A 14,267-nucleotide genomic window follows, 5' to 3' on the forward strand; every position below is an offset into this window, starting at 1 on the left:
TTTTTGAAAATGGTGGCCGTTCATTTCGATACAGACTTCAGTTCTAATGTGCATATTATCGCACTATAGACTACTGTACCTAATCCCAATTACCAGTTTCGCCCTTCGTATGAGTAACTCATGTTGAAATAATTCTTTACCTACTCTATAAAAGAGTACCTTACGTACTGTAAATTCAATCTTCACTTCTGTCTGATCCGAAAAGATAAAATTACTCAGACATGCTACTACTGTCCGTCCAAGTGGTTATGTAGTAATAGTAGTAGTAGTAGTAGTAGGTTTATTTTGCCTGTCAGAGTTATGTCGTAGGGTCGAAGAAAGGGAGAAAATCACGTGACAGTTAATTACTTAACGAGCCCTTTTATTTAAGTTATTCTAAACAGTTGTATAATATTACGCAGACGTCAAATTCCTAACAGAAATTAATGTTCTAAGACAGCCCAGCCACTAGCTGGCGAATAAAAGCTTGTGGGTTAAACCGGGATACGGCGTAGGCAAATGGACGACAATACCTGAGGGAAAATGATTCAATATTGAAAGCTCTTTCGTCACTGGAAAACGCGAACATATTTTTGGAACGTACTGTTTACTATTACAGTAAGGCTACTATGACTGTATATGCGGTCTTGGATCTGTGTGGAAGACGGTTGAACTTAATTAGTAGAGGGGGTGGGAGTGAAGTACATTCAAAAACTCAGGTACAATAAAAATTGAAATAAAAATAAAATGATGTCCCTGTACGTATTACTGAACATATTGTAATGAAAATTTTGAAAATATTCGCATGGAAAACGTTTGTAAGAAAATGAATTAAACAAAGCAATTGCTGTTACATCATAAGCAAAAGATACGTGCCTATGTGTTGTAAAAACGTCAGCTCTATAGCTTCAGGAGATTTCGAGAAAATGATTTAATATTCTGATGATATGAATTTGCGCACCATTATCACCTTCAAAGCATAATGCGATAAGAGTTTTGTTATGTAATATTAGTTACAGTTAAAACATACACCTAGGTAACTTTACTTTGTACTATAGCACTATTTTGATTAGTTTATTATTTTTGTAAGGCTAAAGATATCAATATAAATTCGAGCTTATCATGTCATACTCAATCTCTTCTTTTTTTTGGGGGGGGGGGATATAACTTTTTTATGGATGATGTGTTTCATTCACTTAGTACAGTATAGTTGTACTACTATGGAATTTATGTGAATATTTCTTCTTAACTATTTATTACGTTATTAACGTTTAAAACACAAGTGCAATATTAAGAAATTGGTGTTAGTTCTTTTTCAGACAATATACGTAATATCAAACAGAAATAAGACATATACAAATAACGACATAAAATTTCACGTTCCGTTTGAAGTTTGTGCACCACTGTTTTCTTAATCCAACAGGTTGCTTATTCATATACATAACCCTTTCTCATTCCATACCTGCGCTTGATGCCCGCGCACGACGTCAAGGTCAGAAAAATGCGCTTGCTTTGACATCACTGGGTTAATGTGAGCTTCAGATCAAGAGAGATCTTTCGGGAGAACGGGCGTCTAAAAACCAAACAAACTACGCCGTAAGAATAGAGACATAGAAACCACATTTGAAAGGTTTACATGATTAAGAGGCCTTCTGAACTTATGCATCTGCGTCAAGAAAATCAAGATGTTTCACAGGAGGTAGAATTTCATGAGAAATTCGTATTATTAATCCATCACTAGTATTGCCGCCCCGACCATCATCATCCTCATCCTCATTATTCCAATCGTCATCGTGTAAGGTTAGATCATCATCAACCACAGGGATTAGGCCTATTGGCCTGTTCCGTCTTCAAAGTTTATGTCGTCTATCCATCTTGTTCTTGGTCTACCAACATTTCTGTGTCCTCTTGGTTCATAGTTCAGTATTATTTTAGGTAACCGGTCGTCATTCATTCTTCTTATATGTTGGTACCAATTATGTTTTTGTTGTTGTATTTTCTCAGTCAAATTAAACATATTTAGTTGTTCTCGTATATTTTTGTTCTTTTGATGATCTAAAAGAGTGAGACCAGCAACACTTCGAAGGAATTTCATTTCGCTGGATTCAATTTTCTTTTTAGTTGTTCGGTTTATAGACCAATTTTCTGAACCATAGGTTAATAGTGGGACAGCTAACGTTGTATAAAATTTTAGTTGTGTTGAACGTTGTGTTTTATTTTTTAAGGTCCTTCGTATTGTTCCACACATCTGTTGAAATTTACTCATTTTATTTTTGACGTCTTGTTCTTTTACGTATGATATATTGCAGCCTAAATAGTTAAAGGAGGATACCTGTTCTATGATTTCATGATTTAAAACTATTTTACATCTTCTGTGATCAACTCCTTCAAATGCCATTGTTTTTGTTTTATGATTAGAAATTTTAAGATTATATTTTTCCATTATTAATTGTAGTTGATAAGCTGCCACCTGTAAGTCATCCTCCGATTCTGCCATCAAGATCTGATCGTCAGCAAAAAGCATGGACTTCAATAATGTCGTGCCTATATTTATGCCGGTTGTTATTTTATTCTGCCATTCTTCTGTGGCTGTGTAAGGTTAGAGGATAGGCCTATTTTTTATCTTCTCAATATAAAATCGAATTCCTTATAACATAAATAATAAATGTTTTCTTCTGTTTCACCCTTGCTCAAAGTCTGTTGAAACTGGGAGATGAAATGTATGTCATAAATTTCTCCAATTCCAGAATTTGTCCTTGAACGCTAAACCGAATACGAAGACCGTGGAGGTAGAGGTCGTTCGTTGGTCTCGTCTCACTGCAACGCGCGCTCGGTTGCCGCCCACGTCTTATGTCATCGCGAGAGTTTTCATGACTCCTGCTCTTCCCGAGCATATAGACGTAACTTTTATCTCGAGTGAAGTTTCAAGACTAAAGACTATTTGTAAATTGTTTGCCTTCTATGTCCAATTTTGCCGAATTATTGAACCAAATGAACACATTTATTAGGCCTACGAGAAAGTTATAAGAAACGAGAGTGAAATTTTTAACTACCAATTTTTACGTAATGAACCTTCACTGATTTCAAACGTTGCGTTGAAGCAAAAATTGGGGTTATTTATTATAATGAAATCTAAAGAGTGAGTCATAGTTATGTACTATAAAGTAGGCCTATTTCAGAGTATGCGATACACCAAAACAAACACATTTTGTCATATAAACGTATAGCCGATACTGCATTGTTATCAAGATATGGCAACATTGCGTTATTTCAAAGCTAGTCTACTAATTTACCCATGGCTAAAACCGGAGCAGTCGGTGTTGTTTTGCGGTTAAAAAGAGATGCATTCATAGTTCGCCATGTCTTGTAGTTATGGTGATGTTTTATTAATTCATGATGTTGAGTATTGTAACTGAGTTTATTGTTATTTTTACTTTACTGAATTGCATAACATAACAGCAAATACCTTACTATAATAATACCGTACAGACAGCAGTTCTGCGCGCGAACGACGCTGGTGCTGCTACCTAGACGGCCGGTGTGGAGATACTCGCGAAACAAACTGTAATCAACTGCAATGTATATTGTTGCTGGGCTAGTAAATAGTTTTATGCTCGACCATGCCGAAATGTAGTAATTATACACCTGGTAGCAGACCTTTAATGCATGTCATTAAAGTACACCTACTCATTAAAGGTCAGGTCTTTCAGCCAATGACGACTCAGGTTACAACTGTTAGCCAATGACAGGTCAGCTTTCTACCGTTATAAAACCGCAAGTATCGTTTATTCTCGGATATGCAATCGAAAGAGAATTAGCGAAAAGTCACGGAGGCTGGAAATCCAATACTGTCGCAGAAGGTTATGTTCTGTTACTATAATAATTAGCGTTAATTGTAAATAATATCCAAATAAATTCAATTTGTCATCTCGTTTTTCAATGTCTAATTTAATTTCATTGTTACCTCTGTAGGTTCTTATGGCCTAGCAAGGTCAATGTGGACATCTGTTCCTCGGAAAAAATCAATACTTTCGCGTCTGCGCACATCTCACAACATACGGAACATTGCTCAATGTCAAATACAATTAAAATTAATAATATCAAGTTAGAAATATGGTCGAGGATAAAAAGTCGTATGAAACTCGCCTATAATGGTAATTAAGAAGCTCGTATGAAAATTATGAAACTCGCTTGCTCTCGTTTCATAAATATCCATATTCACTTCTTAATTACCTTCATTATAGACTCGTTGCATTATGTACTATTATTAATTATTGCTGTGTTAAAAATGTCAGGGTGTATGTGTGCTGTTTATAATAAAATTGCTACAATTACAGCATTACAAATTGCTCCAAATCGTACTCTCGATTTTCAACAGTTCATAAAATGTGAGTCAACAAAGTTCTTTATTAGTCCTAATGCCTTTGTCTCTATGTTGATAGAACAATAATTTTTTTTATTTAGGCCTAATAAATGAATAGAAGTAAAATATATTGGAAATTTTAAGGTTTTAGCAAATTAAGTTTTATTGTTGTCTGCATGCCTTTACTAATTATTACAAGTATCAGATAATTGCCATTTTTATCTTTGTAGTTGTCAGCAATGGCTATATAAAGCATTATTGTAAATTCATTCTTAATGTCAGAATTAATTTTGTCTCACTAAAGCAAAGAAAAAATACGCAACAATTAATTAAAAACAATACGAAGCATGCAATATTTCTCATAATATGCAGCTTTGATATAAAATAATGTTGCATTAAATACAGTACTATTCAACATTTCTTAAGTGTCTCACATATTATTCCACATTAGTACCTTACGTTTTAAACAATAGTCCGATTTATGCTATGTTAACACAGTAGAACCTCGATTATCCGTCACCCTATTAACCGATTGCTGGATTATCCGACTATCTTTCTCTTGCTTTTTTTTTTTTTTGCTACAGACACATATAGTCTGTCTTCTTCATATGTATGAAGTACTATATATTTTTTTCTAAATTATAGACATCAGCTCAAAGAATTTGAGTGACCACAAGGGACCTGAATACAATAAACATGTACAATATAATGTGATGTGATACATTATATTAGTACCAGTACGTATTTTTTGTAGAGTATGTTATTACAAACCTTGACACTTACAAAGTATGATCTGCGGTTAGAGTTGCCGTACTGTAGAATTTCTATATAAAATATATTCCATGAGTTTCAAAAGAAAACGTGTTGTGCTAACCACCGAAAAAAAACGCAAATAATTGAGTGGTTCGGGGAAGAGAAACTGTGACTCATCTCGCATCAGAGTACGAGATTGGTGTTACAACTGTGCGCGATTTAATAAAAATCAACAATAAAGTGTACAAAGTATGTAAATCTACAACACGAGACCTGTATTATTCCTATGTTTCCGCTGACAGCCATTACAAGGAGTTTCCTTGCACCTTAAAAACCCGTCGTTGACAACCAGACTTGAATGAGTGAACTTCTGATTCACTACCTGGCATGTTAAACACAAGAACACGGAGAAAATTAAGAAATGCAAGTATTATTCACTTAATTTACGAAAATATTTTATGGTACGGATTATCCGATTTTTTCGCTTAATCGTTCAGTCCGAGAGGTTCTACTGTATTTGTATTTGTGGATGTAATTCCACGCCGCTCCGCTAGATGTCAAGTCCGCGATATTTCGCATTCACGTCAATGCTGCTATATAGTATACAGCTGTCCGGTATTATTATAGTAAGGTATTTGATAACAGTTGCACTAATACAGAATGGGGGAACCATAAACAAACAGTGAAATGACCGATAAGATCGTGATTTACGGTAAGTAAGATACAATTCTGCTGCTACTGCTGCTCGCATCCACGCTGAACGTTTTCCTGCCCGACGACACCCAACTCCAAAAACAGTAAATTTGAAGCAGTGGAACGTCGCCTTAGGGAAACCGGTCGCTTTGCACCTGTGATGAACAATGCCGGTATCCCCAATTACACCCATCCAGATATTGATGGAAAACTGATGTTGCGAATGTACTTCTTCAATGACATTTGGATTCTGGTATGTCCAGACATGCTGGTTGTGGCTATTGAATATATAGCATTTCTGGTGAATGTTTCTTCATCCAGTACCAGCTTTGAAATAACGCAATGTTGTCATATCTTGATACGATGTAGTATGGACAAGACGTCTCCAAAAGCCTACTCGCGAGTAAGCCCCTGAACGGAGCTGAAGCCAGTACGTAATGAGCGCGCTCCGCCTCACCCATCCCACCTGTACTGTACTCAATGCTTATGCGCAAACGAAGAGCAGTGGCGGACTGACATTATCATTATGTTGGTCGGAGTGTTCTACCGTTTCACAATGTCTTCTAATCATGGACGTAATACATTCAAGGATAAATAGGAAGATAATTTTTTTTTTGTGTTAGTGGGGAGAATGTGAAATGCTTAATTTGTTCGAAAATTGTTAAGTGTGTGTTTAAATTCAACATGCGACGACAATACTCGACTCTTCACAAAGAATATCATACAATTACAGGCATGTAGGACATGTGAAAATATTTTATTTTGGGGCTATCTGTATAATTGTTGGTTATACATAATAATCAGTATATTACAATACGTTTGCACTCAGTTCCGCTTGACAAATATATAGTTTTTCGTTTAATTTTAGGTGAAATGCGTAGGCCTACAAATATTTTGATAAATATAAAACAAGAAAATACAAACACAAATCACACACGTGTCTCAGTCTTAAACAAAAAAAGCTTCTTGCTAGCTATGTTCTAGCTTGGAATGTTGGAAAATCAATGAAACCCTTTACAGAAGCATTATTTGTAAAATCGTGCATGCAGGACGTTAATAAAATACTGTGTCCAGAACAAAGTCAAAGTTTAAGAAAATTAAATTGTTTCCAATTACAGTTCAGAGAAGGAATTTCAAGATTGTAAATGTAATTGAATCTGAAGTCGAAACCACAATTAACCAGTTTGTAGCTTACTCACTTGCATTGGACGAAAGCACAGATAGAAATGACAAAGCTCACCTAGCCATTTTCATCCGAGGAGTTAATGAACATTTTACTGTGTCTGAATGTCTTCTAGATGTAATTACAAAATACAACTGGAGAAGATCTTTTCCAGGCACTAAAGGCACCATTGAACAGAAGATGCTGAATTTACAATGGCTTGTGTCAATAGCAACAGACGGGACTCCAGCTTCATAGTATGTCAAAATAATGTACAAACGTATGATATTTCTTATTCTTTTGATGTTATTATTTGTAAACATAAGCAGACCGTTGCCGCGATCCCCCACTGATCGCTCCCATCTGTTGAGGTACGAGTCTCTTCCCCTCCTCTAGTCTTACAGCACACCGTGTTCGGCAGGCAGCATCGAGAGCACGAATGACGATACGCTTTTTGGAGACCTCTGGTATAGACTATACGTTTATATGACAAAATATGTTTGTTTTGGTGTATTGAATAATCTGAAATACTTTATAGTACGTAATTATGACTCACCCTGTAAAATGCATCATTACACACAAAGGATGTCAAAGCGCCTGTATTCTTACAAGCATACAAATCCTACAAGGTTTATTTTTCAGCAAGATTATGTACAGTCATCGCTCTTAAGGAAATGTTGTGTGGGTTCTTGGGAGCACGCAGTGCAGGCTCTTCTACATTTCTGTTACACAGGTTCATCTCGCAGCAACTGTAAATTCTAGTTCATTTATATAAAGATGCTGTATTAAATATTAGGTTATTTAGCGTCGATTCATTGGTTATGAATGTTTGTTGTAATATTTTTTTATCTTAATTTCCAATCAAGACAGAGCTCTGACGGATCTGGAAAGTCCTTGGTCAATGGAAGGAAATTTTTAACGTGCTCTTGTAAATTAAACAACTCGATATACAGAGTGATTCACGAAGATTTACCGCCACCTACGGAGCTTATTTTTAAGACATTCTGAGCAAAAATTATCATATAAACATTTGTCCTAATCTCAATATTTTCAGAATTACACTACTTTGAAGTTGTTTGTAAAATACCACCATTCTTAAGTTTTAAGGGTAGAAGAATATTACAGGTAGAGAATGAACTATTAGGAGTATAATTTATTTAACTAGCTAATACTCTAAAGCTAAAAATATATTGTGAATTCCATAGTTGCTTCGTACAGAATTTTTTTTTTCGATTTCTAAATAAAAAATTATATTTTCTTATTCATTTATCACAAGAATTATTACAAATTACGCCACTCTTGCAAATTCTTTAAGACTGTATTAATTAAACTGTAAAGAATCAAGTTCCTAAAGTCGTATGATTTGTAACAATTTTTGTGATAAGTGCGTAAGAATGTCATTTTTAGTTAAAAATTGAAAAATAATCTGTACAAAGCAATTCACAACACATTTTTAGCTTCAGAACACTAGCCGATTAAAGAAATGACACTTCTGAATAGTTCATCCTCTATTTGTAATATTTTTTTACCCTTAAAACTAAAGAAAAAAGGTATAACAACTACAAATTAATGTAACTTTGAAAATATTGAGATTAGGACAAACGTTTATATGACATTTTTTGCTCTGAATGTCTTCGGGAATAAGCTCCGTAAGTGACGGTAAATCCCCGTGAAACAACCTGTATAGTAAGCTTACCTATCGATTTCAAGTTGAGCAGAAGTAACACATTTATTTTATATCGGTAACCAAACCATCACATTGCGGAAAATTGAGGAGTTTTGTTGTTAAATATTTCATATAGTCAAGTAGTTTTCGTGTACGTCATAAAACTTGACATTTGTGGTTCACAATAGATAAAGAGTGATTGATTTTAAAGATCAATGAATGTCACGAGCATGATTTGTTTCATCGTAAACTTGCAGATATCTGTACGTCAGGAATGAAATTTAACTCTTCATTCACAAAACTTTCGAATAGTCTTAGCTCTTCACGCCTTGAGTCATCATGTACTCCGTCCACAGGAATTGGAGAGATAATCCAATGGTGATTATAAACTGACTCATGTTATTAACAGACAGTGGATGCGGGATGACTTAAGGAAAAGTGAAGTTGTTTTGCATCGGAGTATATGGCACGTGCCGCGTCGTCCGTCTTTTGTGTGCCTGGCGAGTACAGCAGCGTACAGAACGAAGGAACCCCGATCCACATTGCAACGCAATGTGTGCAGTTGTGTTATCCTGCTCAAGTATTTAGTACGAGTTGAATAGTGTAGTGCTGATCCATTCATAATGTAGGAGTCAAAACGTTAATTTCGCTCAGAGATACGGAATGCAATTAAGAAGTATGAGAGCTACATTTTATGTATTAACGAAGAAAATATCGTGTGTAATGTTTGTAAAATTGAAATAAAAACCAGAACAACTCAGGCTATAGAGAAACATTGCAACAGTACATCGCACAGGAAATGCGTTGAAATGAAATCTGAGGAACTATCTACATCATCATCATCATCATCATCATCATCATCATTTAGTTGTGCGGATCTAAACGACACGTGCAACAAGATGATTAGTGCAAATATTCCTCTAAAGAAATTGAGTGATCTCCATTTTAGAGTTTTTCTTCAGAAATTCTCTCGATACAAAAAATGTTTAAGCGATAGGCGAAGACGATTCAGCTTCGAAACTTACGAGAATATATCGTCGTTTACTGCAACGCTGGTAATTGCATCAATGAACTGAATGACTGAACCTTGCAAGGTATGTGCTACAGTACGTTATTTTTCTTTTCCTTCTGACTGTACGGAGATACAGTAGCATGTTGACGTCGTCTCTTTAAGTTTAAAACCTGTTGAACCAATGGTCTGAATGAAAAAAATGTAACATATAGTAAATGTGCATCTACATTCAACGATAAGTCATCCCGCATCCACTGTCTGGTTATTAATAACGTAATCCCCTAAAAATTTCTAAGGCGCTAATGGGAATTGTCGGCGAAATCCAGGATTTGTGTCTCTTCAGAAAACAGAAGCCTATCATCCCTTCTTTTCTGTTCAACTTCACAATGTCTGAATAGGTTAAGTATTCGTTAATATACAATTATTAACATTTTGTGATCGAATTTTAGGGATATATTATTTAGATTTTTATTTTATGCACGAAATAGTCCCAATAAATGTCACTCGAGGTCTGAGATTATTACAGATAAGAAGACAGAAGCCTATCATCCCTTCTGTTCAATGAAAGAACAGGGTGACTGACGTCAGGAAAAGAAGTTCGCTGCTTCAAAACGAAATCTCTGTTCTTTAGTGTAAGGTGTAACACATCTAGCTTGACGTCATAAAGAGCATGTAGGAAGATTATTCATGACTAGCAGAACGCAAAATATTCCTCCTTCTGACTGTACGGAGATACAGTAGCATGTTGACGTCGTCTCTTTAAGTTTAAAACCTGTTGAACCAATGGTCTGAATGAAAAAAATGTAACATATAGTAAATGTGCATCTACATTCAACGATAAGTCATCCCGCATCCACTGTCTGGTTATTAATAACGTAATCCCCTAAAAATTTCTAAGGCGCTAATGGGAATTGTCGGCGAAATCCAGGATTTGTGTCTCTTCAGAAGACAGAAGCCTATCATCCCTTCTTTTCTGTTCAACTTCACAATGTCTGAATAGGTTAAGTATTCGTTAATATACAATTATTAACATTTTGTGATCGAATTTTAGGGATATATTATTTAGATTTTTATTTTATGCACGAAATAGTCCCAATAAATGTCACTCGAGGTCTGAGATTATTACAGATAAGAAGACAGAAGCCTATCATCCCTTCTGTTCAATGAAAGAACAGGGTGACTGACGTCAGGAAAAGAAGTTCGCTGCTTCAAAACGAAATCTCTGTTCTTTAGTGTAAGGTGTAACACATCTAGCTTGACGTCATAAAGAGCATGTAGGAAGATTATTCATGACTAGCAGAACGCAAAATATTCCTCCTTATTAATAATTCATCTCGACAGTTACAGTACATATTGGTAGCCACTTGCTCCCCACAGTATTTACCAGCGTACAGACCTTCAAAGACAGTTGCGATCTGATGTTGAGGAAAGTTCTCTTGCAACGCAAAACTGCGTCTTCATCACTGCGTACTCTATGACAGAGCTGTGAAGTTGAATGGGAACGCCATGATATCAACAACAATGATAGCCAGAAACTGGCAGATTCTGTTCTCCGAGACTAAAGACGCCCCACGCCTTCCCTATTTTCGGAGCATTCGTCAGTGAAAGCGAACACAGCATCACCCACACGGCTGGAAAGTGACGGGGTCGAGTTTCTAACGAACCGAAGAGACAAGCATTGCGGTATAGGTAACTATTTCAGCAACTTCAAACGCATAAACTCGACAGATAAACACACATGCAGCTCAAATTCGAATTCTGCAATAGACTGTGATATTAATTCTCGATTTTGAATTCAGTCACCTAATTCAGTGATTTCGATATGAACATGAAAATATTTATTTAAGAAGCAAATAGCCTACTTAAGTCGCGAATTATTCAGCTATACTCAAGTTTCTGGAACAGACTAAACGTTATCCTCGTAGAAAAACGTATATGATGAAAAAGGAGGAAAAAAACAGTGATCAATCTTTATAAATAATTGATTAAATGACGATCTTACTCGTGTTAATTATGTAAGCATGTGCGGCTTACAGCTGTTTCGGTGCTACTTGACACCATCGTCAGAGCATTCTGTGTCTCGGCGTCATCTCAACTTCTCTGCCTGTTATGTGGGTGCGTTCGTGTGATGAAGAGTTGAGTTTTATCTTTAAGGGGACTGAGTAGTCTGAACTTATGACTGTTGTGTATGAGTGAAATAAGTGAAGAAATTTTGATATTACTCTTCAACTTTTGAACCTATCAATTTACAATTTTTATAGCATTCACACAGTATTTGCAGATATATGTTGGTTTATAGATTATCTTTCTACCTCATATACTTGACTTTATAATTTTTTTTTAAACCTGAAAAATATTAATTAAATTTAAGTTAAAAAACATGGATGTTTAGGAACATTTTTCTCAAACTACTGAGACATACTTCTATTTCACATTGTAGTGAAGAAGTATGGCTACTTTCACATAGTTATCAAAATTGTTATGAGTTTTACAGCCAGAAAAGTATGAAAAATGTAAACATTTAATTTTTTGTTTTTGTATGGAAGATAACATTTTTCTATTGAATCGAATATTGATAATGCGATGACAGTCTTGAAAAATATACTCAACTGCATTGTAAATATGCTTCAATTTTTAGAAACCTGTAGTGCAAAGGGTTTGTGAGAAATATGTTCCTAAATTACATATGCTTGTAACTTAAATTTAATTAATATTTTTCAGGTTTAAAAATGTTTATCAAACGAAGTACATGATTTAGGAAGATAATCTAAAAATCAAAATATACCCGCTAATATTGTGTGTATGCTGTAGAAATGGTAAATTGATGTATTCAAAAGTTGAACAGTAATAGCAAAATATCTTCATTTATACGCAACAGTCAAACTCTCAGACTACCCAGTTCCCTTAAGCTATCAAACGAGGTACTACTGGCTTCCGTATCTTAAATTACACTGACTCAATCGGCCCTGACTCACATCGCGGCGCTGCGTCGAGGTCGCTAAAGATGTCATTTTTTCCCGCGCCACATCTCTTCCCTGACGCATCCAGTCGAACCGGTTTACGAATTGTTAAGAAGCGACGTCTATTCTCTATCCAATTTTAAATAAATTATTAGCATACCTCTTATAGTTTCGGTGAGGTAAACACTTTAAATTTTGCACTTCTTGGAATATCCGAAACTCCTAACGTACCCCCTCGCACATAATCGGTGAACGACGTAGTTCTACGTCAAAAGAGAAGAAAGTTTTGACTATTGTGAAAACAAAAGTTCTCCACGACATTGGCCATACCATGAGAGAGGAAAGCAGGTTTTGTCGACTGCTGTCTATATTACAAGCAAAATGCTGGAAAAAAGATATTTTGGAAGACGAAGATGCTTGTGTTTGGAAAATCTCAGACCGTAGTCTTCTATGCCTTCCACAGAACTGTCCCGAGCAGTGGTCTACAAGGAAATTTGTAATAAATTACATAAAACATTATGTTACTTTGTTGTTCTAAGAAATATTTTGTCAATTAACTGTTTACGTATAATTTATTTAGCATTATTTCAATCTATATTTATGTATGGTATCATAGGTTGGGGTGGAACTTATAAATCCAACCTTTATCCGTTAATTTTACTACAGAAAAAAGTAATAAAAATTTGTTTTAAAAAGCAGAAAGATTACCCAACTGAATTGTTGTTTAAACATTTCAAGGTTTTCAACATTAAACAAATGCATTATTTTATTTTATTAAAACATTTTCATAGAAATTTTAATAACTTTGAAAGGTATATACATAAATATAGATCTAAAAATATGAATTCTCTGCGTTTGTGTGAACCAAAATGTAAAACCAATGCAGCTTTTTATTATGGCATGAGTCAAGGTTTCAGATTATTAAACACATTTTATTCCAATATTATTTTAACCACGAATCCTCTCCAAATTAATAAAGAAATAAAAAAATTGTATCGGATTTATAGTTTGGGTTTAAATATATTAAAGACTATTTAATCTGTATTTACTCTCAATTTTAATTTTATTTTTGTCTGTATTGGAATCCCCTCCTGAGCACGAGTCTTACTCATTCAGGAGTGGGCTAGTTTATCTTTCATTGTATTTATTAACTTGTATTCATTTCAAACTTACTGGCAATAAAAATAAATAAATAAATAAATGATAGTCAATATGGTTAACGACATCTGGATTGAATAGAGATTATGAAAAATATAAGTAAATTAGCGATTCCCCTGAATATTTCTTCAATTATTGCAATAAAAATATAGGGGATGTTTCGTTTTAAGTACGTAAAGAGGTCGCAGGATTGTTAATTGAATTACGTTGTTTACTGTACATGAGGAGCACCGATTCAAAACGTATTAAGTCCACCGGTGGACGTTATTGTATTTGATACTTTTTCTTATTTTAATCTTTCATTCTGTGAAGTGTGATCATTTCAAGTCGTCATATTTGTAAACCGTGAATAAGGGCTTAAAAGTGGTTGGATGTAGTGTAATGAAAACTTCTTTGGTTCATGAGTAATTCACGTTTTTGTATATCCTGTCAAATAGACTATTATTTCTTGGATACTGTATGATATGATTTGAATGATGCTCCTTACATGCTCGCCTGTGATTGAAGTTCTGGCTGATATG

Source organism: Periplaneta americana, chromosome 12 (assembly GCF_040183065.1).
Source record: "Periplaneta americana isolate PAMFEO1 chromosome 12, P.americana_PAMFEO1_priV1, whole genome shotgun sequence".
Taxonomy (NCBI): domain Eukaryota; kingdom Metazoa; phylum Arthropoda; class Insecta; order Blattodea; family Blattidae; genus Periplaneta; species Periplaneta americana.